Source organism: Callorhinus ursinus, unplaced genomic scaffold (genome assembly GCF_003265705.2).
Source record: "Callorhinus ursinus isolate GAN/ISIS: 27379988/994484 unplaced genomic scaffold, GSC_fseal_2.0 scaffold16, whole genome shotgun sequence".
NCBI classification, from domain to species: Eukaryota; Metazoa; Chordata; class Mammalia; order Carnivora; family Otariidae; genus Callorhinus; species Callorhinus ursinus.
In genome coordinates this window covers 26,845,056-26,867,423 of record NW_027397078.1, presented here as the reverse complement: position 1 = coordinate 26,867,423, position 22,368 = coordinate 26,845,056, and the positions used below count along the sequence as shown (strand labels likewise).

Genomic DNA, 22,368 nt, shown 5'->3' with positions numbered 1-22,368 from the left:
TGTTAGTCACCATACAGTACATCATTAGTTTTCGATGTACTGTTCCATGAATTGGGCTGATTTCAATATTGGTGTTTCAGGGAATAGGGAAGCCCAAGAAGAGAGACAGGGAATGGCTGATCAGGGGAGCAGTCAGAACACACAAAACATTTATCAATTAAGTCCACTGTCTTATACATGAGCACAGTTTGAGGTGCCCCAAAACAATTATAATAGTAACATCAAAGATTACTGATCACTGATCACCATAACAAATGTAGTAATAATGAAAAAGTATGAAATATTATGAGTTACCAAAACGTTACATACAGACATGAAATAAGCAAATGCTGTTTAAAAAATGGCACCAATAGAGTTCCTTGACACAGGGTTGCCACAAATTCTCAATGTGTAAAAAAACTGCAGTATCTGTGAAGCACAATAAAACAAGGTATGCCTGTTTAAGATAATACTATTGTATCAAAGATAAAGGTCCCCAGTTGAATAATTATATTGTTGCTATGTAAAAAAATGTCTTATTCCAGGGAGACACATGCTGAAGTACTTAGGGGGTGAAGAGATAGCATGTCTATAATTTCCTTGCAAATCATTCAGCAAATATAACAATTAAAATACAGATTAATTTATTCTTGCAATCTTTCTATAGGTTTGAAATTTTTCAACATAAAAAATTAAAAATTATAAAGTAAATGAAGGGACTAATCTAGAGAAACTATTGCACATGAGCATCAGGGGATATGTACAAGTTTAGAGCAGCAAGTGTGCTCTTATATCACCAAAAAGTTAAACAACCCAAATGTTCTTCAATTGCAAAGTGAATAAACAAAATATAGTGCATGAATAAAATGGAATACTACAGAGCCGTAAGAATGAATCAGCTACAGTTACACAACACAAGATAGATGAATCTCCAAAACATAATAACCAGAGAGTGAAGAAAGTAGCAAAAGATATCATACAATATGATTCTAGTTATTAAAAGTTCAAAAACAGGCAAAACCAAACATAACTATCAGGTAAAACTGTAAGAAAAGCAAGGGCAAAAAGGTCATTAGTGTAATATAATAATCTATCATCTGAAAAAATTCAGTAGCTTTATTTGAACTGAATATCTTGCTGCCCTTTACCAGTTGTGTTCTTCCTATTAACTCATTATAGGACTGTGCTCAGGAAACTTTAGAAATTGTGGTCTGATCATTGCCTGTTTTAGCTCAGTTGTATTTTTTTCATTTGTTTCATATTTACAGTCATTTTAATGGATGTTATAATTCATGAAAGAGTCAGATGACAGACAGAAAAACTATAAACTATCCTATTGACATCCCTGCCTTCTATTCTGGATATATGTATATTCAATCTCAGCACTGGAAATAGGATACACGAGGTCATAATAGCAATTTGTCCCTAGGGTCCTTAATTCTTTTTGCGTTTACCTTCTCCATTCAGTGTCATTGCCTCTTCTTCTAGCATTATATAAGTTATAATGTGAAACATTACCATTCACTGTCGAAACAGTACTCCCCCCAGTAAAACACAGAAATAGCAGCACACTCACAGCCACAGTAACAAAGCCAGGAGACACACTTTGAGGTTGGGGATAGAGACAAACAGACTGGAGGTCAAGATATCCAAAAACATACCACATAAGAAACATTTTAAAGAACTGGCTACTAAGCTCTAGAGAAGGATGTCGGGACAAGACGCATTTGATAACTAAATTCAAGTATCTAAAGAGGTATCACATGAAAGCTGGATTTGACTTGTTCTTTATTACCCCAAGGGTCAGAATGTGCGCCAGTGGGTGAAAGCTTAAAGAAAACAGATCTGAATCAATGTAAGAGAGAGCCACAGAGATATATAATAGCCTCTCAGGGAAGTGAATGAAATACTTCAAGAAGCATTCTAAAAGAGGTTAGTCAAGCAATGGGATGGGATTGTAGGGTAAAATGATTGGGTTCTGAGTGTCTGGCTTCTAAGGCAATTCTAGGTACAGGGGAGGATGTTGAGCTATTAGTCTGAGCCTGAGTCACTGCCCTTGCTTGCCCACTAACTAGCTGTATAACCACTATTTGGGGATGTAATTTTTCCTCTTCTAATGAGGCAAGAGTATGAGGAGAAGTTGATAACAAAGTCACTGTCTTGATAGAGACAACAACCCCATTAGCAGGTTAGTTTAACACTGATGTCAACCTTAGAAAGCAAGTCTATTTCATTGAGGCCAACCTAATTTACTAACACTGGGACTCACACATAGATCAACAAATTTCAAAGGATTTCTTCTCTGGGGAAACAAGAGTGAAAGAATACTGTACATATCACCACCATGGAATTAAAAAAAGGAAAAATGAAGGGTGGGAAATCAGAGGGGGAGACGAACTATGAGAGACTATGGACACTGAGAAACAAACTGAGGGTTCTAGAGGGGAGGGGGTGGGGGGATGGGTTAGCCTGGTGATGGGTATTAAAGAGGGGACATTCTGCATGGAGCACTGGGTGTTATACACAAACAATGAATCATGGAACACTACATCAAAAACTAATGAGGGCGCCTGGGTGGCTCAGTTGGTTAAGCAACTGCCTTCGGCTCAGGTCATGATCCTGGAGTCCCTGGATCGAGTCCCGCATCAGGCTCCCTGCTCGGCAGGGAGTCTGCTTCTCCCTCTGACCCTCCCCCCTCTCATGTGCTCTCTCTCTCTCTCTCTCTTATTCTCTCTGTCTCAAATAAATAAATAAAATCTTTAAAAAAAACTAATGATGTAATGTATGGTGATTAACATAATAAAATAAAATTTTAAAAACAGATTTAATCAAAGTGAAAGATTACACGGGAGCTATGCTTGATGCTCAAGGAAAAACAATTTGCCTTTCAGAGGAATTACTCTCCAAGAGTAGCTTCATTTTTGATTTCTATGAAATACCAGTATCTTACCTGGAACTAAGTACTACAAACATTTTCTTTTTTATTCATTTATTGTGTTACTAAAGCATACGTAATAAGCAAAGTTAATTGGTCACACATTGCTCACATTCTGAATCTTTGTAAGAGTACAGAGGAATAGGGCACCTGGGTGGCTCAGTGAGTTAAGCATCTGCCTTCGGCTCAGGTCATGATTTCAGGGTCTTGGGATCGAGGACTTCATCGGGCTCCCCGCTCAGCAAGGAATCTGCTTCACCCTCTCCCTCTACCCCTCCCCTTGTGCGTGCTCTCTATCTCTCAAATAAATAAAAAGAGTACAGAGAAATAGCTTATGACATCCTTGATATCCCAGGAACCAGAGAAGTCAGCTGTGTTTGTTTTACTATTATAAATATTACAGAGGAAGGAAAATTCATTTTCTTGGTACTAAGATCCAGGACTATGGACAGGAAAAAAGGCTCATTTCCTGTCATACTGTTTCCATCATGATATTAGGAATATAGTCACTCATATCTACTTTTCAGCTGCTTGGTAGTTTTTAGCAATTTTAATGAAGAAGTGTATCAGTTCAGGTTCTCACAGGAAATAGAATTCTACTCAGATGATTCAATGAGGAGATTTTAATAAAGGACTACTCATAGATGTACGAGTAAAGGGAAACAACAAGAAAGGTTGAGACACCCAAAGATGAGTCATAGCTGGAAGCCAATACCAACTCTGGGACTGAAAGGGAAAGGGAAGTACATAGTGTCACACAAACCAGTAAGAGCTGCAACTATGAAGGAGAAGACACCCAATGGAAGCTGTAGTCATGGAAAGACCCAACCACAGTCAGAACCAAGGCATGAAGCAGGGTAGAACAGGGAAGAGCTATCCCAACCTCTCTCTTCATGTCCTATAATCTCATGCTGGTGCCTCCCTTCAGCTGAGCCAATGAAGCAAACTCAGAAACTCAATACATGTTCAAAATTGTTTGTTGAATGACTATCTCTTAACTCCTATTTCAAGTTTCTTCCCATAGTAGCATACTCTTGTGGGGAATGTGGTCTAGAAATGTTTGGTGATGGCCACCTAATCTGTAAGTAATTCAGTCCATATGCCATTTGGAGAGAAAAATGATGCATGGGGTCACATTTATTAAAATGTCATCTTCATTCAAAAGTTAATTCAGCTTCTACTACATGATGCTGGAGACCGAAATGGTCTCAGACCTCATGGGTCTGGTCTTCTACGAATATTAAAATGTCCAGAGACATGCTCAGCAAAAATAAGAGAGAATATAGACACTACATGCAGATATAAGTTTGACTATACAGACATGTGTATCTGAGGTATGTGTATATGGGTGTATGTGTGTGTGCCTTCAGTGAGTATGCATATATATGTTTATATGTTCAGGATCACCTCGATTTCCCTTCCCCAGTTGCTTCCCACAATTCGCTCTCCACTATTCTCCACATGCTTTATATCCTGGGAGACTGACCTATATAAATTACATCAATGGGTTTCCTCACCCTCTGGCCTCCTGTTAGGTTCAGACAATGGGAAGAGCACCAGCAGAAGATCAGAAGGCAGTAAAATAGAAAGGCCTGGATATTTATTTCTTTGACTCCTTGTGAGGTCACTATGGGTGGCCATGTCCTCAACTAAAAATCACAATTTCTATCAATTCATCTTTCTCTCCAGGTTCCAGTTACCGTTTTTTTTTTTTTTTCCCCAGTTACTGTTCTTTTCCCTTATCCCTTCAGTGGTGATAGCACCTTGTTGTGATCATCTCCTGAGGAATTCCACTCACCTTGTGGTTTCCCTGTACTCTGCCCACAACTTGTAAATAGTACCTTTATTAAACTCTTTTCAGATTACCCAATCTGAATGTTATCTGTTTCTAGGAGAGACCCTGGCTAATACAACATAGCCTGACAACTCACAAGGATTAATAGTGTTCTTGCAGTCTATTACAACATTCTGGACTTTAAAAAATCATATTTGTTTGGTAATAATCTATGTCTCTTAGACTGTAAGATCTTCAAGAGCAGGGATCATAGCATACACATGGTTGTAATATTTGTAGGCCTAAATAGCTCCTGCCCCATAGTTGGCACCCAACAATTATTCTGAGGAATTGAATTGAATTAAAATACAACATAGCTATTCCTAGGTTATGATCTTGAATGAACAAGATAAACATCTTAATCATGACATAAAAATCACATGATCCTAAAGAATGGAGGAATGTTAACTTGCTGAACATAATACCCATTTTAATGTCTTCTTCATGCAGAAATAAATGGTGTTTAAGGGTATAATACAGCTTGCTGTGTAATTACATTAATCAGAGAGTGCCTCTTCTGTTGGCTCCTTTGCTGTTGCCATGGTAGCAACCAGACTTGCAAGTAGAGAGCATACATAGAACCCATTCTTAATTACACGTGTAGCACTACATTTCAGAAAACACAATAAATATGGAGGTCATGGAACACGTGGAAAAGAGATTTGATGAAAAAATATTTGCTCTCTAGTTTTTCTATCTCTTGATTATTCCTTAATCCTTTATTAGTATTACTCTCTATTACACTTTCTCTTTCACTGCAGTAAAAAGGCCTTTGCGGCCACCCACCAAATTATAATCCTCTACTCCTAAAATGATCCAGAACTATCTCTGATAAAAATGTCAGGAGGAAATTAAGTCCTGTCATAACAAAAATAGAGTGGAGTGAGTGTCCACTGACAATTTTCTAAGAAAAGTGACACCATCTTCCATCTTTTTTCATATCATAGCAAAGCATCAAAAGCCCTCCTTTCTAAATAATCTTTGTATTACTAAGAATTCTTATTTGTGCTTAAATACCTTGCTTGGCTGTGCAGTTTGGGTAATAATGTTTGCCATTTACAAGGATATTACCAAGATTAATTATTGCACATTTTAAAAATAAACAAACCAAAAAGCAAAATATTGAGTTTAAAAAGAATTTTTCAATCAAAAGATTTCATTAAATCAAGGCTAAATGATACCTTTTCTTTTTCTTCTTCCACTTCCCAGGTATTTAAGGAAGATAACACATTCTTTGGAGGAACAAGAGGTGGTCTTTCCTTAATTCTAATTAAGTCTTTCCAAAGAAGAATCATATACTAATTCAATCTAGTTGAAAAACTTTTATTTATTTTAAAGATTTTATTTATTTATTTGAGATAGGGAGAACAAAAGCAGGGGGAGAGGCAGAGGAAGAGGGAGAAGCAGGTTCCCCACTGAGCAGGTAGCCCCACGCTGGGCTTGGTCCCAGGACCCCGAGATCACGATCTGAGCTGAAGGCAGACACTTAACTGACTGAGCCACCCAAGCACTCCAACTTTCATTTATTTTAAATAGTCCTGCAGTTTAATCATATATTTTAGTATTACTTTTTGCCAATAAAAATTAGTCTTATATGGGCAATAAATTGTCATTGTGCAACAACGGATTTGTTTTTGCCTCCTTTTGGTCTTCATCTCATCACTGCTGATCATTTGTTTATTTATCCTTTTTATTAGCATTTTGCTAAATACTCATCATGAACTTAACACTTTCCCAGACTCAAAGGATACTGAAATGAACAGTCCCAACTCTCCAAAAGCTCCTGTCTAAAGAATGAGAGAGACATAAAGTCAACTTGCAGGCCAGCTGTTTATGGCCTATGAAAGTCTTAGTGGGAACCACTTAGCTCTGCTCCCTGTATTCAGTCATCTCCTAGCAGCCTAGCCTAAGATAGTTCTCATGGAAAGGGTAGAGAAGAAAAGAACAGGAAGTAGATAAGGGCTCCTGAGGCCAAAGCTTTAAACTAGCCCACTGTATCTTGTCAGCCAAGGCAAGTCACAAGGCCAGCTCAGATTTAAGGGATAATTATAATGGGCTCCACCTCTTGATGAAAAGAGAAGCAAAGTAACAGTGCAAAAGATGTGGATGCAGGGAGGAGTAGACAAATGGGGCCATTTTTGCAATAGTACCAAATGTATAGTAAGACAACAAATCCAACCCAGCAGGAATTGTAAAAGGCTAAATATAGTCTTAAAAGCGGAGTAGGATTTGCCATAATACTATGCATTAAAAGACAAATCAATACTTGGATAGTATAAAACAAGGAGTCCAAAACATACAACTGAGGAATATCTTGAGTCAAGTGTTTCCTTGTAACACTTCTCACTTAACTAACACCTCTAAAAAGTAAAGTTAGACCTTTTTTCCCTGAGTTTTAGTTAAATTAAATTCTGATTAAAGTCAGTTCAAGTCTTATATTCTCACAACCACTTCAATACATAAAAATTATCTGTCAACAACTGGAGAACTACAAATATTCCAGAGACAAGCTTATAGTGAATGCCTCATAAGTATTTCTTTGCTGAACAAATTAATTAATTAATGAAAGGATGAATGAAATAAGTTTCAAAGGCTTTAAAATTCATTAAGCCAGCCAGGCAATACCAACAGAGATTATGCCACAAAAAGCAGCCCAACCTGGGAAGCCTCTTTATCCCCACAAGCTTGAGACTGATTTTCTTCTCCCGTCAAGAGAAACTGAACAGGCCAACCTTAGGAAATTCCATCTTCTCAGGCAGCAGCAAAGACCAATGGGAGTCTCAGTGGTACTAGACAAACTGAGATCAAATAACTGTAAAAGCTCTGAAAATTAAACTGCCATTGGAACTGCAGACCACAAAAGCAGACCAAGACCTGTGTGCCAAACCTAAAGAGGATGAGTGCCTACTAACATAAAAGATTTAAATAGGATTCTGAGTTTCTGAACATAATAACAAAATGTGCAGAATAGTATAAAAAAACCACCCATAATTCCAAGAATAAATCACAACTTAAATGAGAAAAGACAGTCAACTAATACCAACACCAGGATGAGTCAGATGTTGGAATTATCAGAGAAAGATGTTAAAGCAGCCATCAGAAAAGCTTCAACAATCAATTGTAATTTCTCTTTTAAAAAATGAAAAAAAAAGGAAAATCTCAGCCAAGAACCAAAAGTTATAAATAACCAAATATACATAAAGAACTAATAAATGCAACAAAATTTTTTTTACAAACCTTTTTGGGTGGGCTTAATAATAAAGTTGAATGACAGAATAAAATCAGTGAACATGAGGTCAGATCAATAGAATTTACTGAATCTGAAAACAGAAAAATGAACAGAACATCAGAGACCTGTGAGACAATGACAAAAGATTCAAGATTGTTATCAGAGTGACAGAAAAGGAAAAGAAAAAGAATGGGGCTGAAAGATTGTAAGAAAAATAATGGCTGAAGATTTTCCCATTATGGTAAAAGACACAAAGCTATAGACTTAAGAAATTCAGTAATACCCAAGTAGGATGAATCCAAAAATATCTACACAAAGATACATCATGTTTAAACTTCTAGAAACTAGAGACAAAGAAAAAGTCTCTTGAAAACACACACAAAAAACACAACAAATTACCTATATAGGACCACCAATTAAAATCAATTAAAATTCAAATCTGAAACCATAAAAGCCAAAAGGAAGTGGCAGACATTTTCCACAGATAATAGAAAAGAACTGTCAACTTCAAATTCTATATTGGGTAAGTAGCCTTCAGGAATAAAGGGGAAATACAAATATTCTCGGATGAAGGAAAACTAAAAGGATTTCTCATTAGTAAATCTATCCTTAAAGAATGGCTAAAGAAATTGTTTCAAACAAAAAGGAAATTATAAAAGAAGGAATATTAGAGCATCAGGAAGAAAGAAAAATGGAAAAAGCAAAAATATGGTTATATAAAATAGATTATGCTTTTCATGCATTTTATAAATCATATATGATAATAAAAACAAAAATTATAATACTATCTGATACTCAAGACAATAGTATTTAAAAGTGGAGAGAATAAATGGAATGGTAAATGGAACAATAAATGGAAGTATGGTTTCATAGTTCACTAGAAGTGATAAAATATTAATACCAGTAGATATACATATATATATACTATAATACCCATATAAATTGCTATAAAAATTAAAATATATACATTGAAAAATGCTATAAATAAATCATGATGAAATTCTAAGAAATATTCAAGTAACCCACAGGAAGGTAGAAAAGAGAAACAAAGCAAAAACTAGTAAAAACAAACAGAAAACATAATAAAATAATACTTAAGCTCTAAAATATCAATAATTACCTTAAATGTACATGGTCTAAATAAATTGACCAAAAGACAGATTGACATGACCCAACTATATGCTATTTATAAGAAACTGACTCCAAATTCAACAACACAGGTGGTTTGAAAGTAAAAAGATGGAAAAAGATATACCATGCAACATCAAAAACAAGCAGAAATGGAGATAAGCATATCAGATAAAGCAGACTTCAAAGCAAACAAAACTACAAAAGAGAAAGAGGAATACTACATAATGACAAAATGAATAATATACCAGCAAGATAAAATGATACTAAATGTGTACATACCAAAAAAAAAAAAGCCTCATAATATATAAAGCAAAACTAATAGATCTGAAAAGAAAAACAGACAAATCCAAAATTATAGTTGGGTACATCAAAACCACCCTTTCAACAACAGATAGAACTAGTATAGAAAATAATCAAGTATGTAGAAAATCTGTATGACATATTCAATCAACAGGATCTAATTGACATATATAGAATATTCCATCCAACAACAGCAGAATACTCAATTTTTTCAAGCACCCATGTAACATTCAGCAGATACAGTATATCCTGGGCGAAAAAACAACCCTCAACAAATTTCAAAGAAGTGAAATCATAAAGACTGTTTTCCCACCATATCAGAATCAAACTAGATAACAGAAAGACAACAGGAAAATATCTAAATATATAGAAATTAAACAACACACTTTGAAATAATCCATGGGTCTAAGAGGAATTCCAAAATTATTTAAAAATAGATAAAACTTAATTAAAATGAAAACACAACATATCAAAATATGTGGGATGCAGCTAAAGTAGTGCTGGGAGGGGGTTGCCTGGGTGGCTCAGTCATTAAGCATCTGCCTTCAGCTCAGGTAATGATCCCGGGGTCCTGGGATCGAGCCACGCATCAGGCTCCCTGTTCCATGAGAAGCCTGCTTCTCCCTCTCCCACTCCCCCTGCTTGTGTTCCCTCCCTCACTGTGTCTCTCTCTGTCAAATGAATAAATAAAATCTTTAAAAATTTTTAAAAAATAAAGTAGTGCTGGGAGGGAAAGTTATAGTATGAAATACTTACGATAGAAATGAGGAAAAGTGGCAAATCAATTAATCTAAATTCCCACTGCAAGAAACTAAAAATGTAAGAGCAATCTAAACCCAATGTAATCCAAACTGGTGCAGCTACTCGGGAAAACAGTATGGAGGTTCCTCACAATGTTAAAAATAGAACTACCCTACAACCCAGCAATTGCACAACTAGGTATTTACCCAGAGGATACAAAAATACAGATTTGAAGGGGCACATGCACCCTGATGTTTATAGCAGCATTATCAACAATAGCCAAATTATGCAAAGAGCCCAAATGTCCACTGACTGATGAATGGGTAAAGAAGATGTGGTATATATATACAATGGAATATCACTCAGCCATCAAAAAGAATGAAATCTTTGCAACAACGTGGATGGAGCTAGAGTGTTATGCTAAGCAAAGTAAGTCAGTCAGAGAAAGAGAAATACCATATGATTTCACTCATATGTGGAATTTAAGAAGCAAAGCAATGAACAGAGGAAGGCGGAAAAAAAGAGAGGGAGGCAAACCATAAGAAACTCTTAATTATAAAGAACAAAAACTGAGGGTTGATGGAGGAGAGATGGGTGGGGGGGTGGACTAAATGGGTGATGGGTGTTAAGGAGGGCACTTGTTGTGTTGAGCACTGGGAGAATCTGAGAATCTGAGAATCACAAAAATCTACTTCTGAAACCAATACTACACTATATGTTAACTAACTAGAATTTAAATAAAAATTTGAAGAAAAAATCAAGTGTTAATAATAAAAAAGTTATTCTATTATTAGAAAAAATAAACCCAATGCAATCCAAAGGAACAAATAATAAACAAGAGAAAATAATGAAGTTAAAAATAGGAAACAAAAGAGAAAACTAATGAAACAAAGAGCTGATTCTTTGAAAAAATAAAAACTGATAAACCTCTAGGAAGACTGACAAGAAAGACTGACAATCATCAATATCAGGAATAAAAGAGAGGCTACCAGCAGAGATCATGAATAAATTAGAATAATAAGTGCATAATACTATTATGAGTTACATTGTGCACCCCCAAAGAAGATATGTTGAAGTCCTAACCCTAGTGTCTGAGAATGAGACTTTTGGAAATAGGATCTTTACAGCGGTAATCAACTAAGATGGGTTCATTGTGATGGGCTCTAATCCAATATGAATGGTGTCCTTATAAAAAGGAGAAATTTGGACATAGAGAAAGATACACAAAGACAGAGGACAATGTGAAGAGGCACAGGGAAAATGCCATGTGAAGATGAAATCAGAGTCTGGAATTATGCTGCCACAAGCCAAGGAACAAGTGGGGCTACTAGAAGCAGGAAGAATCAAGGAAGGATCTCTCTCCTACAGGTCTCAGAGGGAGCAAAGCCCTGCCCACACCTTGATTTTAGACTTACAGCATCAAGTAAAAGACAATAAATTTCTGTTTCTCTAAGTCACCCAGTTTGTAATACTTTATTATGGCAACCATAGGAAATTCATAGAAATATCGACAACTTCATGCTCATAAATGTGACAACTTAGAAGAAAGGAATCAATTCCTACCAAAACTCAATTAAGATGAAATAGATAATCTGAATTGTCCTAGTCAGGAAACTGAATCTATAATTTAGAAGATCCTGAAAAAGAAATCTATGGACCCAGATAGTTGCACAAGAGAATTGTGAGAAATACTAAAGAGATTTAACATCAATTTTACACAAATTCTTCCAGATAACAAAAGAGGGGACATTTGCCAATTCATTCTGTGATACCACTACACTCTTATACCAAAACAAATATAAGACATACAAAAAAAGTTACAGAAGAACATCTTTTACGAACTTACATATAAAATTTTCAACAATACTATTAGCAAATCAAATCCAAAAATGTATACAAAGATTTATATACCATGACCAAGTAGAATTTGTTCCAGTAATGGAAGGGTGGCTTAACATTGGAAAATCAACATAATCCACTGTATAAACAGACTAAAGAAAAAAATAATATGATCATATCAATTGTTACAGGGAAAAAAGCATTTGACAACATCCAATACTCATTCATAATAAAAACTCTCGGCAATTTAGCAGGAAAATTACCTCAACTTGTAAAAGAGCATCTACACAATAACTACAGCTGACATCACACTTCATGGAGAAAGGCTGGATGCTTTCTCTCTGAGACTGGTAATAAGGGAATAATGTCTGTTCTCACCACTCTTATTCAAAATATTTGAAGTTAGAGCCACTGCATTAAGACCAAAATAAATAATAATAATAATAATAAAAAGCATACAGTTTAGAAAGGAGAAAATAAAAATGTCCCTATTTGTGGATAACATGATTACCTATGTAGGAAAACCCAAGAAATCATCAAAAAGCTCCTAGAATTAATAAGTGAGTTTGGAAAAGGTCACAAAATACAAAAATGATCTAAATAAATTGAAAGACATATCCTGTTCGTATGTTAGAGGAGTCAACATAGCAAACATGTCAATTTTCCCCAAATTAATTTTTAGGTTTAATATGTAATTCCTATCAAAATTTGATATAAATTAAAACACAAGTGGCAACATAAGTGGTTTTTAAAGTCCTAAGGATACATACCAATAAAAATACCGATCTCTGTTTGAGGGAGGATAAAGAAGGCCTAGATTGCTTCCTACTGGCTCTCAGTGAGTTCTGTGTAGCCTCTTTTTAATGAAAAAATTTTTGAGGTAATTGTATATCATATGCAGTTGTAAGAATAGCACAGAGCAATCCAGTGTACTCTTTACCCAAGTTCCCCAAATGGTAACATCTATAAAATTGATATAAAAATGCAGGCTGTAGAATACTTAACTTTGAAAAAGAAGAATAAAGTGGGAAGAATCACTCTATCTAATATTAAGTTTACTATATAGATACATAATCAAAAAATTTGATATGAGCATTAGGATAGACACACAGATCAATGTAACAGAATAGAGAAACGAGAACAAAAAGTCCCAAATCAGTATGTTTAATTATTTTTTTACAAAGGTACATAAGCAAAGCAATTCAAAAGAGGAAAGATAGCTTTTTCAATAAATGATACTGGAGCAACTGGACACAAATGAGGGAAAGAAACCCTTGATTTAACCAGTCCTCAGTATAAAAACATAACTCAAAATTGATAATGTACTTAAATGTAAAATGTAGGCACTTGGGTGGCTCAGTCGTTAAGCCTCTGCCTTTGGCTCAGCTCATGATCCCAGGGTCCTGGGATCGAGCCCCGCATCGGGCTCCCTGCTCTGCGGGAAGCCTGCTTCTCCCTCTCCCACTCCCCCTGCTGCTTGTGTTCCTGCTTTCACTATCTCTCTTAAAAAAAATGTAAAATGTAGGGGCGCCTGGGTGGCTCAGTCAGTTAAGCATCTGCCTTTAGCTCAGGTCATGATCCCGGGGTCCTGGGATCCAGCCCAGCGATGGGCTCCCCGCTCAGTAGAGAGCCTGCTTCTCCCTCTCCCTCTGCTGCTTCCCCTGCTTGTGCTCTCTCTCTCTCTGTCAAATAAATATATTTTTTTAAAAAATGTAAAATGTAAAACTATAAAACTTTCAGGGAAACACAAAGAAAAATTTCAGGGTATCAGGCTAGGCAAAGAGTTCTCATATTTGACACCAAAAACACAATCCATAAAAGCAGAAACTTAATAAATTTATCCAAAAACTCACATCACATCATGAAAAAATGTTCAACATCAATGATAAACAGGGAAATGCTCATTAAAACCATAATGAAGTATTACCATATACCCATTAGAATGACTAAAAAACAGTGACAACACCAAATGCTGTGAGGATGTGGAGAAAATAGATTACTCACTCACACATTTCTGGTATAAATGTAAAATGATAAAACCACTCTAGAAAATAGTTTGGCAATTTCTTTAAAAACTAAACATGCGATTACCATACAAGCCAGCAATTGCACTCTTGGGTGTTTACCTCAGAAAAATAAAAACTTTTGTTCACACAAAAAGCTATACCCAAATGTTCATAGCAGCTTTATTCATAATAACCAACTAGAAACAATGAAGATATCTTTCAACAGGTTACGTGATTAAACAAACTATTGTATATCCATGCGACAGAATACTAATCTTCAGTAAGAAGGAATGAACTACTGGTACACAAAACAACTTGGATGAATTTCTAGGGAATTATGCTGAATAAAAAAAGAAGCCAATCCTAAAATGTTACATGCTACATAATTCAATTAATAACATTTTGAAATGGCAAAATTATAGAAATAGAGAACAGATTAGGTATTAGGATGGAGACTGGGTGGGATCCTTGTAGTGACCAAACTTTTTTTTTCTTGACTTAAGTAGTGGTATATGAGTACGTGTGATAAAATTATATTGAACTAAATGCGCGCGTGCGCGCACACACACACACACACACACACACACACAAAGAATGCTCATAAAACTGGGGAAATCTGAATTAGATTGGTGGATTATATCAATCTCAATAACTTCTGTGATATTGTACTATAGCTTTTCAAGATGTTACCATTTGGGGAACTTGGGTAAAGAGTACACTGGATTGCTCTGTGCTATTCTTACAACTGCATGTGATATACAATTACCTCAAAACTTTTTTCATTAAAAAGAGGCTACACAGAACTCACTGAGAGCCAGTAGGAAGCAATCTAGGCCTTCTTTATCCTCCCTTAAACAGAGATTGGTATTTTTATTGGTATGTATCCTTAGGACTTTAAAAACCACTCATGTTGCCACTTGTGTTTTGCCAACATCTCCTCTATGAAGTAAAATGTACATAAGGCTTTGAAGTACTATGATTTTCAAGAAGTAGTAGCAGAAAGAAAAATATCTTTAAACACCATGTCGGAGTAGAAAGAAGCTAAGGGTCTGAATTAATTGCCCATGGTTTCTCAGCAAAATATCAAGGTTTTGAGGAAAAGATTAGGAAGCAGTTTTAAGAGAAATTTTTTCTTTTTCTTTTTCTTTTCTTTTCCAGGATAATTTGATTCAGTGATTAGAATTTAGAATAAAAAAGACAAAGAACAAAAGATGAAAAGAGGCAGTAGACTCAGGATCCTGGACTCAAGTGTCAAATCTGCTACTATCCGTGTGAGTGTGGGCAGTCCAACTCAATCTGTTTGCATCTCCATTTCCTCGTAAAAATTAAAGCATTAGACCAAATCCCAAGATCCCTTCCAGCTTGAAAATATTCTATGATACTACAAAATTTGAAACGTTGATGAAAGTAAAGCTGATGATGTTTCATCCCATTCCTTCATTAGACTTAATTTAATAAGGTTCTCCATGGTAACTTCAATTGGCAATCCAAGCATTCCCTTCAGCTGTGTAAATGATGCCCCTAATTCCAATATAACTATTCAGGTTTCCTTACCAAGTCTCTAAGTGCTAATTAACTTTGAAGCAGCTCTCCAAAACAGTCTCCATTACAATTTAGACCAAACTGCCTTTCTTTTTAAAGATTTTATTTATTATTTTTCAGAGAGAGAGAGAGAGCACGCACATGCACAAGCAGACGCTTAACTGACTGAGCCACCCAGATGTCCCTATCCGTTGCCTTGAGTTCTTTTTCATTCATTCCACTGAGTGAAAGAATTTTAAAGTGTAAAGAGACTGGAGAGAGTTTCAACCATACAGCAGCTTCAAGTTTTAGGGGCTAATGCTTTTGAGGATCTTACATAATAGTCTTCTGGGGCTTAGATCTCATCATTCTCAAGATAAAAGTTACCCTTGATACAGTGCAAAATGTTTTTGTTATACAACTCTTGCTTTCTTTAATAGACCACCCAGTTCCTTGAGAAAATTTAGATTAGGCAAACTCAGTGGTACTCGTCTCTTCCTACCACCTGATACCTACCCCCTGCCAAAAACCTTAAGTACCTTACTGAATCTCCAAGTCAGAGCCTATTTTTCAAGGAGCAAATCTGGCTGTTGACCACAACTCAATGTATGGTGTCTATTCATGATGTTGTGAGGTGCCTACTATGAAACTAGTCTGCTGTATTAGTCAGGTTTTCTACATTAATGCTGTTTAACAAAGACTTCTCCCCATCCCTGCTCCCCCTCCAATTCTCAGTAGCTTACAACCACATAAATACAAATATTTCTTTCTTTCTTACAGGTCTACAGGTCAGCTGTTGGTGAAATGGACTTGACTGCCTTGGTTCCTAGCTATGAGTGATTGCATGTCTATTTTGCACATTTCTTTATTCTGGAACCAGCATCTGTTAAACATTTAATTTTTTTCATGACAGAGGGCAGGTTTACATGAGGGCTGGCAATAACTTATCATGTTTCTTTAAAGCTTATAGCTGAAAACTGTCATACTTTCAATTCTGCCCACATTTTATCGACTAAAGCAAATCCTATGATGAAGCTGAACATTAGTGCATGCAGGAAGTATATTCTATACATGAAGAATCCATGACAAGGACAGGGAGGGAAAGAAGAATTGTAAGCAAATAATACCATATATCACTTTTGCTTACCACTATAAAGAGAAAAAAGTAAATTCAACTACTACCACTCCAATATGTTACAGGCATTTGTTTTTCACCTTCCTGTTAGAGAGTGAGAATCTGGGTTTTAGAAACATACTCTTAGTTCCAACGATCTTGTCATTCTTTCTCCCTGCCTAGACTCAGAGAGCCTAGTCCAACAGCCTAGGCTGACATCCTAGTGCTCCAACGGTGTAAGGTGAGAAAGAGCCTCTGACTTGGAGATCCAGTGAAGAAACTTAGGGTTTGGGGCACGGATGGGTATCAGGTAGTGTGAGGAGATGAGTACCACTGAGAGTTTTCCTACCCTTGATTTTCTTAAAAACTAGGTGGCCTAATCAAGAGCCACAGAAGAAGAAGAAAATTTTGTACTGTATCAGGATAACTCTAATCTTGAGAATAGTGAGATGTGAGCCCCAGAAGAATATTGAGCAAGATCCCTCAAAAGCGCTAGCAGGTAAAAAGCCTTGAAGCTGCTGTACGATTGATAAACTCTCCAGTAAGAGTGTCTACACCTTAAAATGAAAAATAGCTTTTCTGCACTCCTAGTTCCATTCCCTCCCATTCTCTCAACTGAGATTCAAAAAGATGTAACTGTTTTCAGAGAACATTAGGTCAGAGTTTACACAAATCTTTTACGTGGTTAACTACCAACACTTACCAGGCTCAGAACTGCCACTAAGGAGTATTTTGGAAACTTGGGGGTGATTTTTAATTTTCACAGTGAATTGAAGATAACACAAACATTTGGTAAGCCAAGGATGATAGATTTCTTACAAGGAGCAGTACACTGACATACAACTATTCTATAGTCCACATAAGTTTCTAATGTCTTACCAGTCTTGTAGAAGAAAATCCCATTTGTATGTATTTATACCTAGAACCTAACTCCATGGCACACAAAGTGTTTTTTGCAAGGTGTTAATTTGCACTAAATTTTCTAGAAATGCAACCACTGTATAAATTATGTATTTTTTTCCTGAGCTTTGTCTGAAACTTTACCAAGAGTTGTTTACCTTTCAGGAAACCAATATCCCTGAGGCAATGCTGCATATGTATTTGAGTCATCAATACAACACACTTATATCACTCTGCAGCTGTAGCTGCTCTATTCACATTGATTATAATAATTGATCCAAGCAATGGACATCATGTTTTAAAGTGCGGTCATGCTTAAATGCATATTGAAACATATTATAAATTACATATTTCTATATAATGTATTATATTTAATAAAACATTGAAACTATTTTCCTTTTATTGCTCCTTTATATTACAGTTTGGATATTTTATTTTTTTAAAACTTATCAATGTAAGCAGATTACATTATATATGAATTGCATTTCAGGGTAATAAAGAGGGCCTACAAAATTGTTATAAAAAGGGAACAGGTTTTGATAGGTTTGAGAACCCCCCCATGCCATCCTGCTATTTGTTTTCCCCCATCTTGTCTCTAAAAATACTGCATAATCAGTGTCATTTTTTTTGCATTTGAATTATTATATTAAATATTATTCTCATGTGATTCACTCACTGTTTTGAATATTAATAGTTTTTGTGGGGGTTATTTTTTTATTTTTATTTTTTTATTATGTTCATTTAGCCAACATATAGTACATCATTAGTTTTTGATGTAGTTTTTTTTTAAATATGGAATGCTTCATGAATTTGCCTGTAATCCTTGCACAGGGACCATGCTAATCTCTGTATCATTCCAATCTTAGTATATGTGCTGCCCAAGTGAGCACTTTGCAATTTTTAATATTCTCATTCCTGTATGATATTCCATTGTAAAAATAAACTATAATTCACTTATCTATACTACTCTTATCCCCCCAGTTTCAGTAAGAAATAATTAGCATATATCACTGTATAAGTTTAAGCAAACAGCATGATGGTTTTCAGTGTCAGTTCTTGATTAACAATTTTGAATTGTAAATTAATGAAATCAAATTTAATGAAGCAATCCTGATAAATGTTTACTTTATCCTCAGGTCCAAAAATTCAAGTGTCAAGAATTTTTTCTCTTAAATATGCTTTTTACAAAATGCTTTTGACCCATTCCTTTTCTCCAGGTTTTCCCTTCTCTAAGCCATTATTATCTTACTTATGTCTTAGCCCTAATCATTATGTGTTAAAATATCTTTCAGGAGGCACCTGGGTGGCTCAGTTGCTTAAGCATCTGACTTTTGATTTCGGCTCATGTCATGATCTCAAGGCTGTAAGATTGAACCCCGCGTCATCTCTGCACTGGGCATGGAGCCTGCTTAAGAGTCTCTCTCTCCTTCTGCCCCTCCCCCACTTATCTCCCCCCCCTTTAAAAAAAAAGATTTTTCAGAAAAACCCACAAGCTAATCTGTATTTTGTCCAATAGAAAACTCATTCTATAATAATCTGAGTGCTTAACACAAACTTTCTGATTTCTTATTTCATTACTTCTATTCTTCTGCTATTAAATGTTATATCTGACTTATCTTGCCTATCACTTAAAAGGTCCTATTCCTTTCTTACTGAATGTTTAATTTTCATGATCATCTGGATTAATATCATTGCTTTGAAAGAAAGCCATCTTTATTCTATCTGAATCATCCTATATAAGTTTCATCCCAAATTATCTTCCACTACACCAGCCAAATATGCTAGGTCAAATGTTAAATACTGGGTAGGAGGGAGGTGAAAAATTAATAATCTTTTCTTCTGTTTTCAAGGGGCTTATCCTCATGGTTACACCAATCTGTACCCCCATTTCTTAATGAGAAATAGAGAAGACAACAGTATTTGTACACATAGCAATATCATTAAAAGCCCACACACCAGCACATTAGTTTCTCACACATTTTTTTAGTTCTTAGCATCATGGTTTGACATTTTCAGAAACTCAGTAGAACCTGAAAAAAATAAGAATGAAGAGTGTAAGTGTCCAAATCCAACACTATAAAAAATGGAAATACATGCCACGAATATATTGTTGAATAAAATGAGTTGAACTGAGTGCAGTTCAACTTGCACATTTCATTTAAATTGTCATTGCTTTCCTTCTCTGCTTACTTGCTGTTCACTGATTATATATGAATCCCAGGCCAAAGACGTAAGGTTCAAATAATAATTATTGCCTAGGGATGAGGGGGTTGTCTCAGTTTTGCAATAAAATAAATAATGGGTTTATAAAGATTACCCATATATTTGTATGTCTTTGTCTGGAACTTATGCATTAGTCCAATTTATAAGCAAAAATTATGCCATCTTAACAGATGGCCCTACATGTAAATAAATAAAAGAACAGAAAGAATTGGTAGAGATTTACTAGGGTTCCTATATAATGGCACACTCGGAAAGAAAGAATAGGGAGAAACTATATAAACTCAGAGATTAAGAAAAGCATCGCTATGCTAAGTATTAGAATTACCTGCAGAGATTAAAAACCTATACCAATGATTCTAATTTAGCTAACCTGGGGCGTGGCTTGGGTACTGGGATTTTTTTAAAAGGTCCCCAGTGATTCCAAGATACAGCCAATTTGAGATCTACTGCACTAAACAAAACCTAAAACACAGCTCTGTTACCAATCATACTTAACTGGATATTTAAGGTAAATTATTTGAAAGATAATTTTCTCAAAGCAAAAAGCAATTCTGTCAGCATAATATTCTTCACAGCTGTAGCTAATAATACACAGTTTATTCCTGACTATAATAACTCATTTTATCAAGATAATTTTGGTCAAAAAACTATGATGTATAATGTATTTCTTTCTATCCTCATTTTTTAAAAATCTGACATGGACTAATTAAATGCAATAAAAACAGGTACTTCAAATTGTCAGTGAGTTGCTAAAGTTCTATTAGTATGCTATAACTCTATGCATATTTCTAACTGCTAAAACTTCTATGGACATATTTTATGCTGAGAGCTTAGGCAGGGTTAGATAGGACAGCAAATAGTATCATGGCTTTCCTCAAACTATTTCGATTATTGACATAATAATAAAAGCATTTTTTTGCTTTTGTCTCATTACCCAAATCTGTATCAGTTTAAAGATTAGTCATATTATTAGCTAAGTAAAATCTTCTTTATCCAGGATGTCTAAAACAAAGGTCATTCTAAGTGAGGAAGTGTAATAGTTGTGATGTATGCAATTCTACTTCAGTTGACCCCGTATTAAAACACTGAAAGCTAACTCCCTATAAATCTATGCTACTCATAATTTGGTTTGAAACAAGCAGCACAGGCATCACTAGAAAGTTTGTTAGAAATGCAGAGTGTCAGAACCCTCCCAGACCTACAGACTCATAATTTGCTTTAACAAGATCCCCAAATGATGTACACTAAGGTTCACGTGACCACTTTGGATGATTTTTATTCACATGAAAGTCTGCATGACCACCTTGCCAAATTCTCTAAATTTATCAAGTTACCAAAATCATGCTTTAAGGAATAGTGTTGAATTTATCTAATTAATATATTCAATACCTATATTCTTCTTAGCAGCATTTTTGTACAGTTGGTCAAAAGCTAAGGGTCATTGAATAGCATACTCTATTAATCTATTTTTATCAACATATTTAAGAGGAAGATAATTATTAATAAAATGAAATGATTTAAATATATTCTCAAATGTAAATATATTAATAAAGGATATATTCATAAGTGTATTCATTTAATGTATATTCTTAGTCTTTGAAAACAAATAATATTTTTGGTAAATTGCTAAATTTGGTAAATTTGGAAAACGGGCCATTTGGTGAAATGGTCACTTGACAAATTAAGCTTTAGAGCAAATGGTATTTGGTACATTGATTTTCAGTGATCAGCCTCTTCCAGTGGATAATACCTAGCATGGCAAATCTATCAGTATTTGAACTATACTTCTCTTTTTTCACTGTGGTTTTAAAACCACATAAGCTGATTAATATTTAGGGAATATTAAGTAGGATTAAGAGCAGACCTGGGTTTGAGTACTCAATCCACTCCCTGTATGATCTTGATTAAATTATTTAACTAAGACTATGTTTCCCTAGTCCACAGGACTCTTATGTAATTAATAAAAATACAGAAGTCCCTGGTGTGTATTATTCTCCAGTTTTTATTTAAATTCCAGTTAGAAGGACATTAGGAGAAGGAAGGGGGGGAATCAGAGGGGGAGACAAACCATGAGAGACTATGGACTCTGAGAAACAAAGTGAGGGTTTTAGAGGGGAGGGGGGTGGGGGAATGGGTTAGCCCAGTGATGGGTATTAAGGAGGGCACGGTACTGCGTGGAGCACTGGGTGTTATACAAAAACAATGAATCGTGGATCACTACATCAAAAAACTAATGATGTATGGTAACTAATATAACATAATAAAATTAAATTAAAAAATAAATTCCAGTTAGTTAACATACAATGTAATATTAGTTTCAGTAGTGGAATTTAGTGACTCATCACTTCCATACAACACCCAGTGCTCATCACAAGTGCCCTCCTTAATCCCCATCACCTATTTTACCCATCCCCCTGCCAACCTCCCCTCCAGCAACCCTCAGTTTGTTCTCTACAGTTAAGAGTTTGTTTCCTGGTTTACCTCTCTTGTATTTTTTTCCCCCATGTTCATCTGTTTTGCTGCTTAGATTTCACATATAAGTGAAATCATATGGTACTTGTCTTTCTCTGACTGATTTATATCACTTAGCATATTACTCCCTAGCTCTATCCATGT

General features: G+C 35.3%; 1 long non-coding RNA gene and 1 other non-coding gene across 2 annotated transcripts in view; both read right to left on the bottom strand.

The window, feature by feature from the left end:
* Nucleotides 1–22,368, bottom strand: part of LOC141374323 (uncharacterized) — a 409,949-nt gene that overhangs the window by 254,075 nt on the left and 133,506 nt on the right. The gene's annotated exons all lie outside the window — the stretch shown is intronic.
* On the bottom strand, nucleotides 18,316–18,419 carry LOC112813049 (U6 spliceosomal RNA). The gene has a single exon (XR_003205432.1). It is a non-coding gene; the product is annotated as a U6 spliceosomal RNA (small nuclear RNA).